General features: G+C 43.2%; 1 protein-coding gene across 2 annotated transcripts in view; it reads right to left on the bottom strand.

Moving 5' to 3' along the window:
• FAM110B (family with sequence similarity 110 member B) overlaps positions 1-18,793 on the bottom strand; it is a 149,112-nt gene that overhangs the window by 59,458 nt on the left and 70,861 nt on the right. The window contains exons 1-2 of one of the 2 annotated variants that reach the window (XM_037028570.1): positions 13,934-14,085; positions 8,661-8,747 (exon numbers count right to left, since the gene is read on the bottom strand). The gene's annotated coding sequence lies outside the window, so the exon portion shown is untranslated. Of the gene's footprint in view, positions 1-8,660; positions 8,748-13,933; positions 14,086-18,793 lie in introns of those variants that run through there. The other variant, XM_037028569.1, reaches the window with a different exon arrangement.

Here is an 18,793-nt window from a genome sequence, read left to right as displayed (position 1 = left end):
AAGAAGGTGAACATAAGTCTTAAAATGCTTTCTAAATTCATGTGGCAGGGACACATCAGGCAAATTCATTGTACTCTGTAAAAACTCCTAAGTGGAACTTTCTCAGGCCTGGGTTAACAAATGCACGCATTGTCCTAGTTCACAAGAAGCCAGTCGTCAAATTTGAAAATGAAATCTGTAAGGGAATCAGTTTTCCAACATCTTCTTGTATTAAATGGAGGGTATGACCAAAAAATAAAAGAGGGGGTGAATCTCTCTTGTAAACACAAGATGAAATACTGAACCACAAATAAAACTAGGAGAGTAAGAGAAAACCAAGCTCTACATTTTCTCCTATTTCGCCATCTGCTGCCTGGCTTAGAGCAAGAACGCAGAGCCTGAGAGAGAGGCAGAGATGGCAGCGGGCTGGGGACGAGAGTCATGTATCAATGCCAACTCTGTCTGCCCTGGCCCCTGCCTGCCTTGTGTGAGCAGGGTGACCCGCCAGCCAACACACCTAATAAGGCAGTGTCCTCACACTGGGAGGGGTCCTGGGAGAACAGAGGGTGAGTGCTGCTCTAGGGGCTGTGCTCACACCCTAATGCTGATGGGTGGGAATATTTACTGTATTTCTCCTAGCAATGATGTAAAAAACTCCACTGGCACTGGAGAAACCTCTTGGGAAGTAACCCACAAGAACAGGTAACGAATGAAACTTACCACCCCGTCTTGACCTGGGAGGGGGGGAGAGGTAGGTATACTGGGCATTAAGCTTTCCAGCAAAAAGTCATGTTTGAAAAATTGAGATTCAAGTCTGTTGCTGCATGGATGGAAAGAAAGTATGAGAATCTTATATATTCACTTTAAATTAGAGACTCTGACACTATTTGTAGGGCAACTGCCATTAAGTAATGCTTCAAAATAGTAGGTTCATCTCTTTTTTTTAAATTTATTTATTTATTTATTTTAGAGAAAGCGGAAGGGAGGGAGAAAGAGGAAAGAAACATCAACGTGTGGTTGCCTCTCATGTGCCCCACACTGGGGACCTGGCCCACAAGCCAGGCATGTGCCCTGACTGAGAATCAAACCAGCGACCCTTTGGTTTGCAGGCCAGCACTCAGTCTACTGAGCCATACCAGCCAGGGTGTATGTTCACCTCTTAAGTGAGGTATACACCAGCAATACATTCCTTTACCTTCTTTCATCCCCCTCCATATGAGAGTCAAATGTCAGTGAGCAAGGTCTTAGCCACCAGAGAAGCCTTGACCCTTAGGAAAAACAGGTTGCAGACTTCAGAGTTCAGCAGTGGAATATTTCACATGTTGTGGAATGAATTATTAGTGAATTAGCCACAGTATTCTTTTACGTGATCAGGGCATCAGTTCTGTCTAAAATCCTTCACTTTCTTGGACCTCCTCACGTTTTCTTCACTTCCACCTGCAGGACAAGGAGTTCTCACTCTTCTCAAAATGATTTTTCAAATATAAAGATTTTATATTCATGTCTCAAATATAAAGGATGTGCCTCAGGGGCATGAAGAGTTTCTCACCCTCATTGAACTGCACGGGCACAAGACACCTAATCCCTATTTTTGATGGAAATGGTGAATGGATTAACACATAGGCCATGAAGCCGGGTGAGTGCAGAGTGGATGGCCGCACTCTCTCCGTGTTCTGCATCAGCTCTGACATGTGGACTTTTGAAGTGGTACCTTCCCTAAGTTGCAGAATTATGGCAGTTACTGAACTCAGACCAATCACAAATAATTGAATTTTTGAATGTTGGATATATGAATCCCTAGGGAACACTCAGTTTGAACTAAAAAAAAAAAAGAAAAGAAAAAAGAAATTTTATCTAAGCCAAATTTTGTAAACAAAACTATATTTTAAATGCAGTTGAGAAGTTCAGATTTAAAGATTACTCCCTCCTTTGACTAAAGTTAAGTTCAAGTTTTTATACCATAATATCAATTTCTCCTGTCTTTTTTTTGCTTTCTCTGTTTCCATCTCTGTTTTCTCCTTGCTTTCTCCACAAGCAGACTAGACTGTCTCTTCCAGTGAAATAACCCTGCCGGCCCCGTTAAACCCCATGTTGCCATCCGTGCCTTAGACCTGCTACAGGCCTTATCCAAAGGCAGATGAAAAACCTGCACCTTCCTTTATATGCACAACAAGCCCTTCAGTCCTATTAAAATCCACAAATGGTTGTTTATTCTTATAGTTTGCCAGAGTCCATGCTGGACTCTAAAAATTCAGAGTTAAAACATAAATCGCCCCTACCCTGAAACTGCTTATAATCTACTAGGAAGACTCAGAAGCAACTTACTGTGATATTAAGTCAGATTCCAACAAGTGCCCTTCATGTCCTCAGAGAATGGAAAAATCCATGATTGTGAACTCATGGCCAGAAGGGACCATGAGTACAGAGACAGTAAATCCCAAATGAATGGAGATTTAGCATAAGAATCACCTGCACGCAGAGGAGGAAATCTGACCGGGGCCTCACACATGCGTGGGAGTTCGACAGAGTTTCTACTTGGGCTTTCTGTTGCCAGTGGGTCTGTTTTTCCTTACGAAGGAGATGCCATTATTCTCCTGATTGTGTTTTCTGTGTCTGTTTAGATGTCACTCTATTACAGACATTTCCACTCTGTGTTGGTTAACAAAATTGTTATTTTGATAAAGGGCTTCACAGGGTTAGAATATAACTTCACTCATCTTCAGGCTGTTAATCAGTCCACAAAATGGTGCTAATGGTGCAAAACGACCTACACTCTCCCCTCGGGTTTCACCAGGCCCAAGGTCTCACAGTGCACCGTGCACGCCTCGCAGCCTGGGATAGCACTGCCTGTTTCCTCAGCCTCTCAGACAACTGGGAGCCCGTGCGGTTGTTGCATCAAAGGAAAAGTTTTAAATGAACTTATCATAGAATTGGAGAATCATATAAATGTTTAAGGCAAAGAATAGTTTCAAAACTACTTATAAATGGCCCTGGCTGGTGTAGCTCAGTCGATTGAACGCAAGCCTGCGAACCAGAGGATCGCAGTTTGATTCCCAGTCAGGGCACATGCCTGGGTTGTAGTCCAGTTCCCTGCAGGCTAACTCCCAGCAGGGGAAGCACAAAAGGCAACCATACATTGATGTTTCTCTCCCTCTCTCCTTCCCCTCTAAAGATAAATTAATAAATAAAATCTTTAAAAAAAAGAATTTATAAAAAAACTACTTATAAATGTATACATGTCATATACTGAATCATGACTAGCTTTGTTGCATGAATTTGTTGAATACATAATAATAAATATTTTTGGATTTTGCTCAGATGTTTGTTTTCTTACTAAAGGAAAAAAAGTAACTTCTGAAATAGGCCTCAAAGGAACTCCTGGACTTTGGGAACTAGGAATTGATAAGGATTTCTGGACAAGAAGAAGCTCAAAAACTCTCAAGCTGCGTAGAGAACACAAAAAGAATAATGGATACTGACTTTGGGTAAGTATGGAGAGACCAGCTGAGAGGTAGTTTTAACTGCCAGTCTCTGGAATTTACATTTGATTGATAGGCAACTGGGAGAAAACAGGGATCTGGAGCAGAGAAGTAACGTGACGGAAACAGCGTTTGTAAAAGAGTTCTCTGCTTACTAATCTGACTGTTCTGAGAGCACAGCCTGGAGGCAGGCTGACCAGCCCAAAGCTCAGTCGTCAGTGGTTGCCGATGAGCTGGTAATGCCAATGCATATGCACGAGGGAGAGCCAGCAGGGCCTGATGCCCGAATACGCATGTGTGGCCAAGGACCAGGAGTTACTCACTGGGGCTTCCCTTCAGAAGAAGGGCCTTCCTGCTAACCGCCATGGTGAAAACCGTCTCTCTGTGACCAAGGAAAATGCTGGGCAGCTGTGTTTTAAATGTGTCCTACAGAGAAGTAGACCCATGACACTCCAGTGAAAGCGAGACAAACATTTCAGGACAAGGACAGACCAGGAAAGATATGTGAAGCTATGAGAGGAGCTACGTCCAAATGCTACCCGGAGTCAGAGTCCACTTCCACCCTAGGGGCCTTTAGTCTGTTCGGGTGGCTATAACAACATACCACCAATGGGACACCTTATAAACAATAAACATGTATTTCTTACAGCTCTGGAGGCTGGAAGTCCAAGGTCAAGGTGCCAGCATGATGGCTGTGTGCGGTGGTAGCCCTCTTCTGGGCTGTTGACTTCTCTCTGTGTCCTCATAGAGCAGGGAGGGCTAGGGAGCTTTCTGAACCTCTTTTATAAGAACCCATTTGTGAGGGTTCCACCCTCATGACTTACTTGCCTCCCAAAGGCCCCACCTCCGAATGCCATCACATTGGGTATTAGGATTTCAACATATGAATCTGGCAGGGCACACACACCCTCAGACCATGGTGCTATGGAGAAGTGCCATTATAACACGGGCTATTCAAGAGAGAGACCAGTATGGAGAGGATGGGTATGGAAATGCTCACTGATTACATGGTCTTGAGGAACTTCGCCTCTCTCCGAACTTCTCTGAGTAGTCAGGACACATGAAGAGTTTGTCAATCCACACCTAATAACAACAGCAGACACTTGAACAGGCTGGAGGACAAAATGTGGAAGTCTTGACATTCTAGCTTTTCTCCTGGCACAACTGCAGTGGCTCTGTACCTCTGGTGGGTGTGCTCCCAGGGTCTCTGACTCTTGTTACTTGACATTCTGGTCTCTTCCCTTCTTTAATCAATTGAAGATTTTAAGTGGTTTCTAGGGAGTGATTCTAATATTCTACCAGATATCCACGTTGTCTTGTCATTCCCCCATTCTACGTTCCCCACAGCCCAGTTTCCCCCAAACAACTTTCCCGTTCCCTTTATGGCCCCAGCATGAGACAGAAGGAAACTGGTGTGAACAGGCTGCTAAGGGTTTGATAGAGGAGCCTGGCTAGACTTGGGTTTTACACCCAGCATGTGTTATCACGTGGCTCCCCTTTGGTACGAGGTTTAATTCTTTCATTCTTGCATCCTCATCTCTGCAAGGAAGACCCTAGTGACTTCTCTGCGGGACAAGTGAAGGCTGCAGCTGAGGCACAGGACGCCTCCCGCACCGTTCCCCTGGAGCTGGCTTCACTCCTCTGCGGCTCTTTGTGGGCAACCAATGACGACACTGACGATGAACTGGTTTATAATGTATTAGCCATTAATAATTAAAAACAAACAAAAAACCCTACACACAGTAACCTACAGAATTTGTCTTACTTGATTAAAAAATTTAATAAATTATATATCCCAAATAACTTACTTGGCGGTTTAGCAATTTAAAATGTAGCTGAGAGGGGCATCTTTATTATTTAACAAATAACAAATTTTTGTTAAATCTTCAAGAAAAAGAATTATACTTTGTGCATGAGTATAAGAGTATTTTACTTTAGAGAGCGGAATATCTTAATATCTAGTGTTCCAGAAGCCTATTTTATTTTTGTGAATAAGCAGAATAAATCAACTAAAACCCCAGCTACTTTTTCAAGAGAATGTCTGCTCCTCTTCTTTTAAAAAAAATAAAAAGCAGCATGGTCATGAGCTTGGCTCTGTTTGACTGCAGGTGGGTCTCATTACTGAGGCTGGCTCTTCCTGGCTCCCGAGGACATCTTGCTCAAGGTCACTGAGAGGGCTTTGGAGGAGCCACACCTGACTGTACGGGTAGAACCTGAGCTCTGAGTCATTCACTTGGCAAAGAGCTGATCTAGGAAAAGGCAAAAGTCAGAGAGCTGCTGGCAAGAAAGATGAGTCACGGACAGGGAACAAATCGCTTGCTTCGGAGGCCCAACTTTAGGAAACACTGAAATGGGAAAAATGAAGTTTGGGGAAAACTAGCACTTATTTTTGGTCAGGACCATGCAACACACACACACACACACACACACACACACAAGTCTGCAGATGCGGATTTTGCTCGTGGCAATTTCTCACACTACAAAAGAATAAGAGTCCCTCGCAGAGAAGTTGTGAAAAAGGAAACTTTCCAAGAGAAACTATCAATTACTTAAATCTGACTAAGATAAGAAAAACGAAAAAACAAAGGGAACATTGTAACCTACTTCCTGAAATGGCAATCACATGAATAATGCATAGAAATCGGTGTTGGTATATTCCTTTCAAGATGACGACATACATACATATTACACAGGAGGTTTTATACTCTAGGTTGGAAAAACTCAAAAGTTTGACCAAAAGAACATTACAAGGTCATTTTATGCCTTCATTGCTTTTTCAGTTTCCCTAAACATGGGACCACTTTAAAAAGGGTCCACCTTGTACCTTAAAAACCAATCTTTAGGCCACGTATTGAGGAGCAGTGAAAAACATTAATCAGAGTGTAATACGTCTTCATGATGCTATTTATCTGCATTTTAAGAGCTCCGAAATGAACCAAGTTTTAATGAACCTTAAATTAAAAAATGGCCCAGAACAGTTGAAAACATGTGAATAAGACAAAAACGATGCTTTTCACAATAATCTTTAAAGCATTAAATGCTTCTGTCTTACCTATGGGAAAGCTTGTACAAGAACCACTTCAAGTAACTTGTACACAGAGATGTATTTGAGCATTAGATGTAGGGGCCAGGATTTAGTGTCTACAACCCAGGTGCCATTGTGTTAATGAATCACATAGTTAAGTCCTTTCTAATCTTCCCCACACAGGATGTAGCTAAATAACAATACTGCCAAAGCTCAAGATGGTTCCACCTGCGAAGATAACTGTCTTCTCCAGGTAGCTCCTCTGGGAGGGAAAAAGGAGGGGGCCTCCACTTCTCAAATGTCCATGCTGTACCAGGCACTTCCCAGAGCTTATGCTATGTAACCTTCCCCAAATCCCTGCTAACTTGCTGTTATACTTGTCTGGTATATGGTAAACTGAGGCTTAGAGAAGACATTAGCAGGGTCGGTAAGCAGTGCAGCTAAGGGTTCACCTGCTGTCAGGAGACAGCTTGGTGCGCATTAACATCATCTGGTTGTGTATGAGAGTAGGGTGCTGAGAATCAAGAGGGAGACCAACAGGACCCTGGTTTGCTGGGGACATTTCCTGCTTTTGCACAGGAAAGCCCCATGCGGCAGAAAACCCCTCGTCTGTAGGCAAACCAGGATGCTCTGGCTTCTAGAACAATGTAGAGTGGAGAATACAGCCCTGTCAGAGGCATTCCCCACTAAATCTACCTGCGCTCAGGTACAATGCTACCTCCTGGGCTCTACAAGGCCTGGGGATGGGAGCTAACAGAGGCCCATGGCTTTCATATCAGAATTTCTTATATCTAGCATAAGAAAATAAGGTAATGGCCCTGGCTGGTGTAGCTCAGTGGATTGAGCGCGGGCTTGTGAACCGCACGATCGCAGTTTGATTCCCAGTCAGGGCACATGCCTGGGTTGCAGGCCAGTTCCCAGCAGGGGACACACGAGAGGCAACCGTACATTGATATTTCTGTCCCTCTCTCCTTCCCTTCCCCCTCTAAAGATAAATAACTAAAATTAAAAAAAAAGAAAATAAGGTAATGTAGTGAGGAGAGTGATGGGTTTCAGGGTGTATCACTAAGAAATCTGGTTGGCTTTTCCTTGTCTCTTTCCAAAGGCTGTAGAATTTCAGCTGGCACAGGTTGATTCTTGCTTGTCAGCCTCAGGTAAGAGTCTGAGGTTCCTGAAGAGCACTAGTATCTACCTAATGACGTCCTGCATAATGCCATAGTAACAAACCATAAAATGCACAGTGCACTAGAGAAGTAATGGCACCCTGCATATGGAGGCCGGAGAGGAGACTCCAGGGAGGGTGTCAGTCAAATCACAGCACATCGCCCCTGGGGACAAGGCAGCGAGGTTAGGACTTTGTGTTCTTTTTACTACTCTTCAGGTCGTTGCCGACATGAGTCAGCTAGAGAGCCATCTCTCAATTTTCGAAACATTCCCAAACTCCTCATTTGGCAATTTTGAACTCTCAAGCCCTCTGTAAAGAGGAGGAACATCTGTACCTTAAAGTTCATCTACTCCCTCAGCTCCTTCATGGTCTGGTCATGGGATGTTTCCAGGCTCTCCATCGGCTTTGGAGACCAGGGAGCGATGCTGGGAGCGGCATGCACGTGGGGCAGGGTACCCAGCAGTGCCTTCCTCGTGCACACACACACACCTGCCCCACCCTCTCGGGCTGTCCCTAGGCTGGCACACTGGTTCTACTCTCTCCATATGGCCTCCTTTGAGAGGCTATCCTGCAAAGGCCTCCTCCCCCCCCTCCCAGGGCATCTGCTGCTGGCCCCACGCCACTTGCCCGTCCAGAAAGCACCATCACATTCCTCAACCACAGATAGTGTACCTCTTGCTGTAGTGTACAGATATTCATTGTTTAATGTTGTCTTCAAATCCATGCACGGCTCGAAACCTGATTACTGGTAAATGGGACCCAGCTTTAAAAAAACGTAACTACTAGCAATATGTAGAAGACACATAGTGGAAACCCCTGGGGAAGTGAACCATCATTTGTATTATTTGGTCCTGGCAGGGACCTCAAAGAAAGGGATTTTTTTTTTTTTTTTGCCAGATAGTCAACTATCTAAAACCTCAGCCTCTTTGTCTTAATGTAATAATGACACAGGTTTTCAGAGAGAATCAATACCTTCTTCTGAGAATAGATCAAAGCAACACAATATACTTACTTGAAAGGAATGAGTATTTTATGGATGGTAGGCAGAAGTCACAGGGAAGACTTCCTTTCTTAAAGTACTCTCTGCGGCAAGAAATATCTAAAAATAGAGAAAGAACAGACGGCTATTGCTGTTTTATTTGACAAAACAGGCAGGCTATCAAATATATATAGTGACAGAAAATGATAATACTTTAAAAAATTGGTCATTGAGTTTTAAAAATAAATAACAAACATGTACACAAACTGAATGTGTTCATTTTTACAAACTTTATTTAGAAGCCAAGTGCGTTGGCTCACCTCAGTGCGTTTTTAGGGAGACGTCTAACTGTAGACAGCAGTTATACAGAAGGAAGAACATCAAGCTGTGAGAAGTCATATAAATAAAGGTTGGTGGATGTCATCTCATTGCTGGAGCTGAGTCTGAGTCCACCCCGGGTATGACAGATAGGGTGTTTGAGTTTCAAGGGCCTCAGAGCCTGTCTGGTGCACTCTTAGGGGCCTCTCAGGGACCAAGTTCTGCTCTAGGCTCTGGTGGTTAAGAACCAAATCTCGGACCTCTGATATTCGCATTTCAGAAAGAGCAGACTGAATACTAGAGATGCTGTCTCAGAATGTCCCTGAGTTGGAGACATCTGAGCAAAATCCTGAAGGCAGTGAGGAAGTGAGCCAGGGTCTACTGAGGGAAGCAATTTCCAGGTAGAGGGGGCAGCCAAGGCCCTGGAGGCTGTCAGGGGGTGACACAGAAGTGACAGCTAAATCTGTGGTGATGGAAATCAGATGAGAGGGAAGTTGATGTAGGATAGGACCTTGGGGGAATATCAACCTGAAAGGTGGGTAGGAAAGGAGACTGGGATAGAGCAGTCACACAGGAAGAAAACGGAAGGGAGGCCACAGGGTGGGAGAGCTTCTGGGCTCTGATAAGCACCTCCGAGGACAGCTCTTTCAACTCTGAGAGGAGGGTGGCTTGTGACCAAGGAAGTCTGGAAGCCCAACCAGGGCAAAACACCAGGGCAAATCAGGAGGGATCTGTGCCTGTTCTGCAGGATCTGAAATGTGGTGTCTGTTTGCACGTGAACGTTTTACTGGTGGCAAGACCTGATGCAACTATGTGACCCTGACAGTGGACTTACCCTCCCAATTTGGCAAGATTTAAAATCTGTCTAAATTCAATGAAATGTATAAGAAAAGCAAAAGGCCTTAATCATAGTAAGATGAAATGCAAGTGTTACAATCAAAGCCCAGACTTTTTTACAAGCTTGTCTTTAATAAGCATGTATACAACAAATGACTCTAAAGAGTCAGTTAAAGAGAAGTTGCAGGCATCCTATAGCCAGTTACAACTCCTGGCGATGCCAACAGTGCCAAAAGTCATCACTGAATCCTTCAGAGTACAATAGAAATGAATGTGTTTTGTCATTCCTTTAAGATGCACTTTTAAATTTCTACATGGCTGCAGTGGGGGGAGTGGAGGTGAGAAATGGAGACAACTGTATTGAACAACAATGAAAAAGTTAAAAAAGTAAAATGGAAAAAAATTAACTTATACATACAAATTTTTTCAATCCCATGTGATATAAATCTATCACAATAAATAAAAACATTTCCATACAATAATTGGATGTGTATTTTAAGAAGAGAGAGTAGAAGTAAGAAAAAAAAAGATGGTTTATACAGTTGACCATGGGTTGCAGTTTTGAACTGTGCAGGTCCAGTTATATATTTCAACTTTTTTTTCAGTGAATGCCTATTCTGTTTGCTCTCCTCGCTTGGGAGTCCACAGAGGCAAAGGGCTGACCGTATCCATTGATCTAGGCCACTTTACATGGGGACTTGAGCATCCCCGGGTGGTAAGTGCGGAGGAATCCCAGAGCCAATCTCCTGCAGGTACTGAGGGTAGTTAAGTTTTGGCGGAGTCAAAAGTTATGTGTGAATTTTCTACTGTGCAGGGTTTGGGGCCTGTAACCCCCATCTTGAACATTTAATACAGATCACAAATCAGACAACAGGGTGAAGCTCAAAGTCACCATAGAGTATGAAACAGATCTGTGGCCCGCACTGACTCCCACCTAACCCGAACACAGTGGATATGGTACAAGGTAGGTGGGAAATCGTTCTTTCTGGATCAGGCACCGCTATCTCTCTGCTCCTGAAGCCTTCTCGCTCCCCCCAGCTGTCGAGAGAACTGGTCACCTCTCCTTGGTGCTCTGTTCTGCTCCTTACACTGCCTATTATTATACTTTTGCTGTGCCTCTTTGGTAGGCTGCTTCTTGTAGGGTGGCTGTGTCTTTCTTCTTTTTCTCACTAAAGCTTAGCACAGAACCTAGCACATAGTAGGAGGCCCTGATTATAGAATTAGATAATAAAAGAAAAAAGTAAATACATTTAGATAATAGGCCTGATGTCTCTTCAAATATTTTTCCAATCCAGAATATTTTGGGAGTATCAGTTCAGAAATATTTATTGATTACTAATGACAGATCTCCCTCAGTTCTTTTGTTTAAAGATTTTATTTATTTATCTTTAGAGGGGAAGGGAAGGAGAGAAGAAGAGAAATATCAATGTATGGTTGCCTCTCGTGAGTCCCCCGCTGGGAACTGGCCCGCAACCCAGTCATGTGCCCTGACTGGGAATTGAACAGCGATCATGTGGTTCGCAGGCCTGCACTCCATTCACTGAGCTACACGAGCCAGGGGCTGCCCTTGGTTCTTTTGATATCACAGCTCCCTATACTTTTATAGCCAATAGCAGGTATTGCCCATTGCTCCCTCCTTTTTACAATATTTCAGGCCTTGTTCAGCCCAGTTGCTTTCTGGCACAGCACACATCATATTCTACATGAAGTGACTTTTCATTTTTAAATTTATGACCATTTTTCCTGCTGTGATTTTAAGCCCCTAACAGAAAAAGTTCGACAGTATCACTTATAACAGATACTGTTTTAAGTTTGAAACACTATATATCTTATACTCCAGTTCATGTTAACAAACCTATTTGATGGGTCGGAAATGTGATTCTCTCACCAGTAAAGAGCTACAGAATTACAATGAGGGAGAGAACAAAAGTGTAAAGTGCTAAAAAAATTCATGTTTATTTTCTTACCTCAGAAATATTAACGACTCTTTTTAATGTGGTTTAAACTACATTTTAAAGGTTAAGATATGATTTAGCTATAGTTAAGAGCACAGATTTTATTACATAAATATAAAAACATTTTCTTTGGTGCTATTAGAAAAATGCCCCGTTAGTATACGTTGGAAGGCCCTTCGAGCACATCACGGTGTACCACACAGTACACACTGAAGTTACATTTTGAGAAAGTTCCTCCCAGACACCAAAAGTGTTTAAGACACAGCCCTTGAGAGTCGACATCTCTCAGAATACGTCCCACAGCTCCTGGTGACACACGGCTCAATAGGGCAATGCTCCCAGAAAGAAAGTTGACAAAGTTTGCCTTTGACACTAATTTATGTTAAGGTAGCCCACTTCTTAGAAAGTCTCTAAGGTCAAGGAAATGTAGTTAGTGTTGCAGGAGATGAAGAGAAGCAGAGGGAGAGACAATTACACAATGGCATCGACTCACTCTTCGCCAGACAAGCATCTGGGCCTAACGGTGGATACAGAGAAGGGCTACGGTGCACATCCGCAGAGGGCGAAGAAGTGAAGTGGGAGTGCGGGGTCTACATGTGGGAAGAAGAGCAACATCACTACAGTCGACACTGTGCTTTCCGCCACTGCGCTGCGACCTTCTGATCTGTTACACCCTTGTAACAGAAGAGGTAAGCGTTCAGTCGGGCACCCTTCTCGTGGTCGTTTCAGCACACATGGTGTCTTAAAACTGAACACTGCAGACTGCTTGAAGCCATAGAGACCCTGTATTACAATGAACGACTACCAAACTTTCTTACTGTACACAACACTGTATTACAATAAATGACAACCTTTCACAATATTTCTTCTTTTTTCCCCCTTACAACTGATATTTGAGTGAAATGTTACATTGGATGATTTACTGCACTTCAGGACAGACTAGGGGGGAGATCTGGGGGCGGGGCAGTGAAGCATAGTGAGGCATCTGAAGTCTTCCTCTACCAAAGAATACACTGAACCCCTTCAACCAGTGTATGGTTTTAAGTCACAGCAGTAATGTTAACAAAGCACTTAAATGGCCATATTTGACTTTTCAGGAGCAGGGCAACAATTCCTGACAGCTTTCAGACATCAGCAGGGTTCTCCACTGAGAGCAGACGCATGGTGGCAGCCAGCCAGCCGTGTCGCTGGTGACTCAGTGCACAAGTTTCTGTGGTCTCCACAGTCTGATACGGCAAGCACATCAGTTCTCAACTTTGAGGACTAAATGGTAGCAGGGACGCTTCTGAAATAAAATGGAACTCTATGGAAAAAGCACACCGACAAGCAAAAACTCACATTTCATTTGTTGGGGTTTCTTTAAGCTCAGCCTTGGCCGTTTAAATGTTTTTTTCCTTCAGCAGGTACCATATTTATTACAGCATTTAAAATTACTTACTGTTTGATTTGGAAAATAATCCAGGCAACCATTAACAGAAATTTTAAAATGTTGACAAACATTAGTCTTCGTAGTAAGAACCCCACCTTCCTGTGATTAATTTCCACTCCAAAAGCAACATCCCCATTAAACAAAGCCCGGACTCAAAAACTCTCTCCTTGGCACAGCTGAATACACACCTAGAAATATTTTTGGCAGCATGAAATATGCTATCACTCTCTTTGTTAAAAAGGCTTAATGAGAACTACAAAAGGTGAAACAAAGAAAACCACCCAAAATGAAGGCTGCACTCATCTTTGAAGAAACAATAGCACACTGCTTCTCCCACGACCCTGCACTGCCAGCGGGGGGTTCCTGGCCCGTCCTAATTAAAGTGTGTTTCACTGAACTCTCCTCGATGGCTCATTGTTCAGGAGAGCTGGACTCAACGCATACAAAGTCAACCGGATACCGACACGCACCTCCAAAGGCACCGAAATTGATGCAACACCGGGCTTTCCAAAACAGAAGAGAACCAATAAGAATCACTCCCCAGCACATGCACTCTTGAATCCAGGTAAAGACAATATTCCTTCATGAATAGAGTAGCTGTTTACCAGCCAAGCCTTCTCCAGGAGAACACATTTTGGTATGGAATGCTGGACCACACATGCTATTAACAAAAAAGCAAGATCAAATTCAATAGATGACACGATGAACACGCTTCATTTCATGCATGGCCGTGTTTTTCCTGTGAGATAAAGACTCAGAGTAATTACCATGAACTGAAACTTCCTCACTGATTCCCTCTGACAGCTGGCAGTCGGGGACTGCCGATGCTCTACAACAAAGAAGAACGCCTTCTCTTCGGTGCCTTCTTCCTTCTCTAACGTTGCCAGCTAAGCACCTCCACTGTTGCCAGAACACAGTAGAGTAGCTCTGTATCTATGTCTCCAATGCATAAAGAGTGCGGTGGAAACCTATCAAACTGGCGAGCAGCGAGGCTAGCAACCAATGAGGGGAGGCTCAGGCAGAATCCAGCACATGCTCTCTGAGGTGCAGGCTGTCACCAGCATTTAGCAGGCTGCTAATCTAATTATAGCGAGTTTGCTAGCACAGAGCTGTTGGAGCAAAGCACACGAGCAAATTAAATTTTAATAAATTAAACCCCACAGACGAAATCATCTTGATTTCCTGTCATTTTGAGGATTAATGTGTCACCTTATAAACTGTAAGTGATTTTTAAAGTGCATTCTTGTTTTTCCTCCACTCTAGAGAAACAAAGAGTGGTTAAACTGAGTGTACAGTACTGTCAGCTGACTTAAATGACAGGTTCCAGCACTGAGAGTAAATAATCACATCCATACCGGGAGTATATTAGTGCTAGTGCTAGAAAATCTGAGTCTTACTTAATTTACCCTGATCAGCCATTTGCCACTTATTGGTCCTCAAGTGCTAATTAGTCTCCAATATACTTTGAAATGCCACACCAACGGCCATGCAGAGTGGAAAGTGCTAATCAAAGCGTCAAAAATCATCCTCTTGAGAATGACAGATAATTATTCAGAGCCACAAGAGATGAAAGAGGAATACCAGAAATCATTGTAAAAGCAAAAATTAAAGAAATCTGCCTACTCTTGAATCCAGGTAAATTATTATGGGGTTAAAATTATTGTGGAGCTTTTGTATGATCTTCAATAAAGTATTACATAATTTGTTTAGATGAAGCCTAAAATGATAACCAGCTATCAAATAAAATATCCAATTTTGAAACTATCCTCTTTTGAATCAATCTAAAGTTGAGTAAAACTCATAGCTCAGAAAAACGAGAAATCCACCATCTATGCAAGCATCAGATTTTTTAAGTAACTTCTGTTAACTTTTATGATTTATGATAATCACACCAAACTTGATAGTATATTTAGTCTAATAGTATATTAGACCAAACTGAGATTTGGTCAGATTGAGAAGCTTCTGTGGCTACAATTTTGGGGGAAGTGAAAAATAAAAACATATTTTATTGTATATATTAAAATTTATCTCTTAAGAAAATTATCTGCATACTTCTTGCTTGTACATCCCTTGACCTTCTTGAGTTTTCATAAGTCTCTAATTTTATACTCTCAACACCATATTTACATCATATATTTTCAATAACATAAAAGTTTGTCCACTGCACAATTAATGGCAAAATTAGTTCTAGAGGCCAAACCCATGGGAGGCAGTGTGAGGCATAGGCAAAAAACATACATTCTAACAGCTATACTACCTGAGTTTAAATTCTGGATTAGCTACATTCTACCTGTGTGACCTGGGACTAGGGACTGGATTTCTCTGTGTCTCAGAGGCAACAATGGGCGACATCTGGCGGGATTACTGACAAGGAGCTGTAAACACTTAGGACAGGGCCTGGCATACAGTGAGTTCTAAATTAAGCTGTTATTAATAGCAGCAAAATTTCACCATGCCATATTGTCTACCACTGTCTCCAGTAACGCACTACTCAAAAAAGAAATGCTAAATACTGCTCCATTGTACAGTTTTGTCAGAAACACCACAAAGAAGTAATTAATAGAGACGAGCTGGCAGCAGACTTGACTAATCGTACAGAACTGTCATGGGTATCCACTGTGGTAACAAAAATTATCTCACCAACTTCTTTTTGGCTATGTAATCGTCACTCATTTCATTTAATTCCATGTGAGCCAATGTTAAAAGGACTTTTCAGGAAATTATGGGCTTATAATTGTATTTCACTAATGACTTCGAATATAAGTTAAATGATGTAGATTTGAAAAGTGTTTTCCATGCAATATACAGTAAATTGGGGAAAGTGAGTAATAAGATGTTTCATTAAACCTAAAATGACAAATTTATGTGAAAAGGAGAGAGGAGCGAGGTTAGCCAGACAAATGCAATTTCTGTCTGTACAGCTTCTATTTATTGATTTTCTCTTTCTTCTAAATATGTTCTGCAAAATTACCAGTCCTGGGATGATATTAGTCAAATCTGTTAATCTGCTTTGTTTTCCGCAATTCCCAGAAACTGATGTGTTCTACCAGTCAACCTTCAACCCAGCAATAACACGCACACTTCGCATTTTTCGTAGCTTATTTTGTTTGATTTTTATGTGTAAACACTTACAAAATACTATCATCCCCAACTATCATTACAATCTGCTCTAAGGAACCAATTATTCCCAGGCATTGATGAGTAGCCATGGAAAAGGAATATTGAGTAAGGGGCATTGTTCCTCCTTCAATCTTTGGATACCAACAACTGGGAAATAAACTGGAGGAAGGAATGGTGTGGCTCATAAACTTCAAGGGAAAGCAAATCAACTCATGGTTCATAAATTCAAGACTGAAGAGATGTGAACAAACATAGACACAAACACAAATTTGCAAAACACAATGGAGACACACCTGCCAAAAAACCCCTGCGTGTGCTACCTGGAAGCCCTGTCCGTGTGAACTAACAAAGCGCAGTCGCCACTACCAGTTCCAAAAGGAACTGGCTTCCGTGATTTGGCCTAAGGCACAGCTCCCTGGAGGCTGTGGGTACAGACTAGTAACACTTCGAGGCATTTATTTAGGAAACAGCCGACAGCTCTGCCTTCCTCTTCATTTAACAGACTGCAAGCTCAAAATAAAAGCACTTTAAAAAAGCTGTTTGATTAATTTGCCTCATGCCTGTTTTGTATAAGACAAGGCAGACTCGTTCTAAGAAAAGGAGGCAAATGTCCTTCCTTAGGTCTTATCTTCCAGCATGTTTAGAACCAATATTTGTCTGGAACTCAGTAACAGTTAATTGGCAATCCTTCTTACTGCCAGTCTATTAGGGGAGTCTATGTATTTTTTTAACCCCTGGAATAAGCACCTTTGTCTTTGAACTTCAACCAACTCTTCCTTGAATCTAACAAAAAGCATTCATTTTTTAGGGAAATCGTTTTAGGCACCTACTGTGTACAAGGACTGGGCTGGACTTTGGGAATACTCTAGGCGGTGAGACAGTAGTCTGATTCCCAATGGGGCCTCCATTCAAATTAGGGAGATAAACAGTAAGTGACTCATTAACAACTGAGTGATTAGGATGAGTAACTGCTGGGAAGTGCAGGCTGCTGTGAAAGCAAGTGGGGGCGGAGAGTCAGGGTCTGTGGCTGAAGGAGGCTCTGGCTGGAGTGTGGGTGAGGGCCAAGCATGCTGCCAAGGTCCGGGAGAGCCCAGGGAGCCAGAAGCCACAGCATGCTGTGCAGACAGCCTCAGACAGCTCACAGGAGGAAAAGGGTTAGGTCAAAGCCCTCTGGAAATCTGACTGCCCATTTATTCCTCCCAGTTCTTTCTAGTAATAGGTTCCATTATCTTCCAAGTCAAAAGCCTCACTTACCCTTCATTGCACAAAGAATAAAAACCATGTACATTTCACATTTGCTACCCCGGGGCAAGCAGGAGCAGGCAGTCGCCACAGAAATGGTTTACGTCACTGAAGGGGCTTCTTCAAGTTCTGTTTTTGTTTTCTGACCTTGGAGAAGGAAGAGAGGAAAGCTTGTGTATGGAGAATCTCCACACGGAACTCTGTTACAGCTTTCTTCCCTTAGAAAGGAAATTGGGTTCACACACTGAAAAATGATTCATGGCTCCCACCTAACTGTGGCCTTGTCAGAAAATTCTGACCAGAAGTGTCTCAGTTTCAGCTGTTTGTAAAACTCCATCTCACTGGAAGGGACCTCAGGGCAGGTGCTTCTGCCCTGAGGAACAGGGACATGGGCATAGGGAGGCCCGATCACAAGCTGGGCCACCAAGGCTGACATTCATACTCTTTGGCTGTGGGACACTCAGCCCAACCCCACAACCCAGTTCTGCCAGGAGAGAGAAGGGGCCGGCAGTGCTGGGTGGTCCAGGTAGAGAGGTGGGCCAGTGAGTGATGAAACAGGCAGCTTCCACTGTTTTAGGCCACAACACAAGCTCACTGCACGTGGAACTGGGCAGAGTTATTCACAAGCAGCTTCCCCAGAGCCCATGCGAAGGGCTCAAGAACAAGGCCCACCCCCACTCCGAGGAAAGGAATGAAAGCCTAAGCCATCCGAGTCTCTGGCTGCCAGGAGTAGGACAACTGCTGGGCAAGCATATGGGTAACTGGGTGCCCCCTTCCTTCTTTTTTCGGAACACCCACACATTGGCTTTTTTTTTAAAGGAATGTGGCATATGGTGCTCAATGCAGTTGTAACGTGGTTGGCCTGGGAAACACTGCAACAGGCTGCTGGAAATTACTCCAGCGGCCCCAAAGGCCATGAGCAGCCTTCAGCTCCCTCTTTCAGATTCTTAGCATCCCACCCTGTTTACCATGAAGGGACCCCCTGCCTGAATAGGGCCTCAGGGTTTCCTTCGCACAGCAGTGTAAAGGGCCTCCTGGGGACCCTCCGGCTGAGACACATGAGTGTTTGGACAATGGTGTGCCAGGCTACATAAGCATGCCATGGGACTCCTCTCAGCGGGACCCAGTTTACAATCCAGTTGGGCATCTTGTAGTGTCTCCTCAAAGCCTTGCCAACACCACTGCCTTTTTCCCTCTTTTCTTTCCTTCCAGTGATTCATAGTTTATAGTTCTGATAAAGGAATATGGAAAGGTAGGAACCAATG

The sequence above is a fragment of the Sturnira hondurensis genome, unplaced genomic scaffold (genome assembly GCF_014824575.4).
Source record: "Sturnira hondurensis isolate 20B ecotype Veracruz unplaced genomic scaffold, ASM1482457v3 Scaffold0020080, whole genome shotgun sequence".
In the NCBI taxonomy this organism is placed as follows: Eukaryota; Metazoa; Chordata; class Mammalia; order Chiroptera; family Phyllostomidae; genus Sturnira; species Sturnira hondurensis.
Note: the sequence above shows the minus strand (reverse complement) of the source record. Positions and strands in the feature narration are given on the sequence as shown.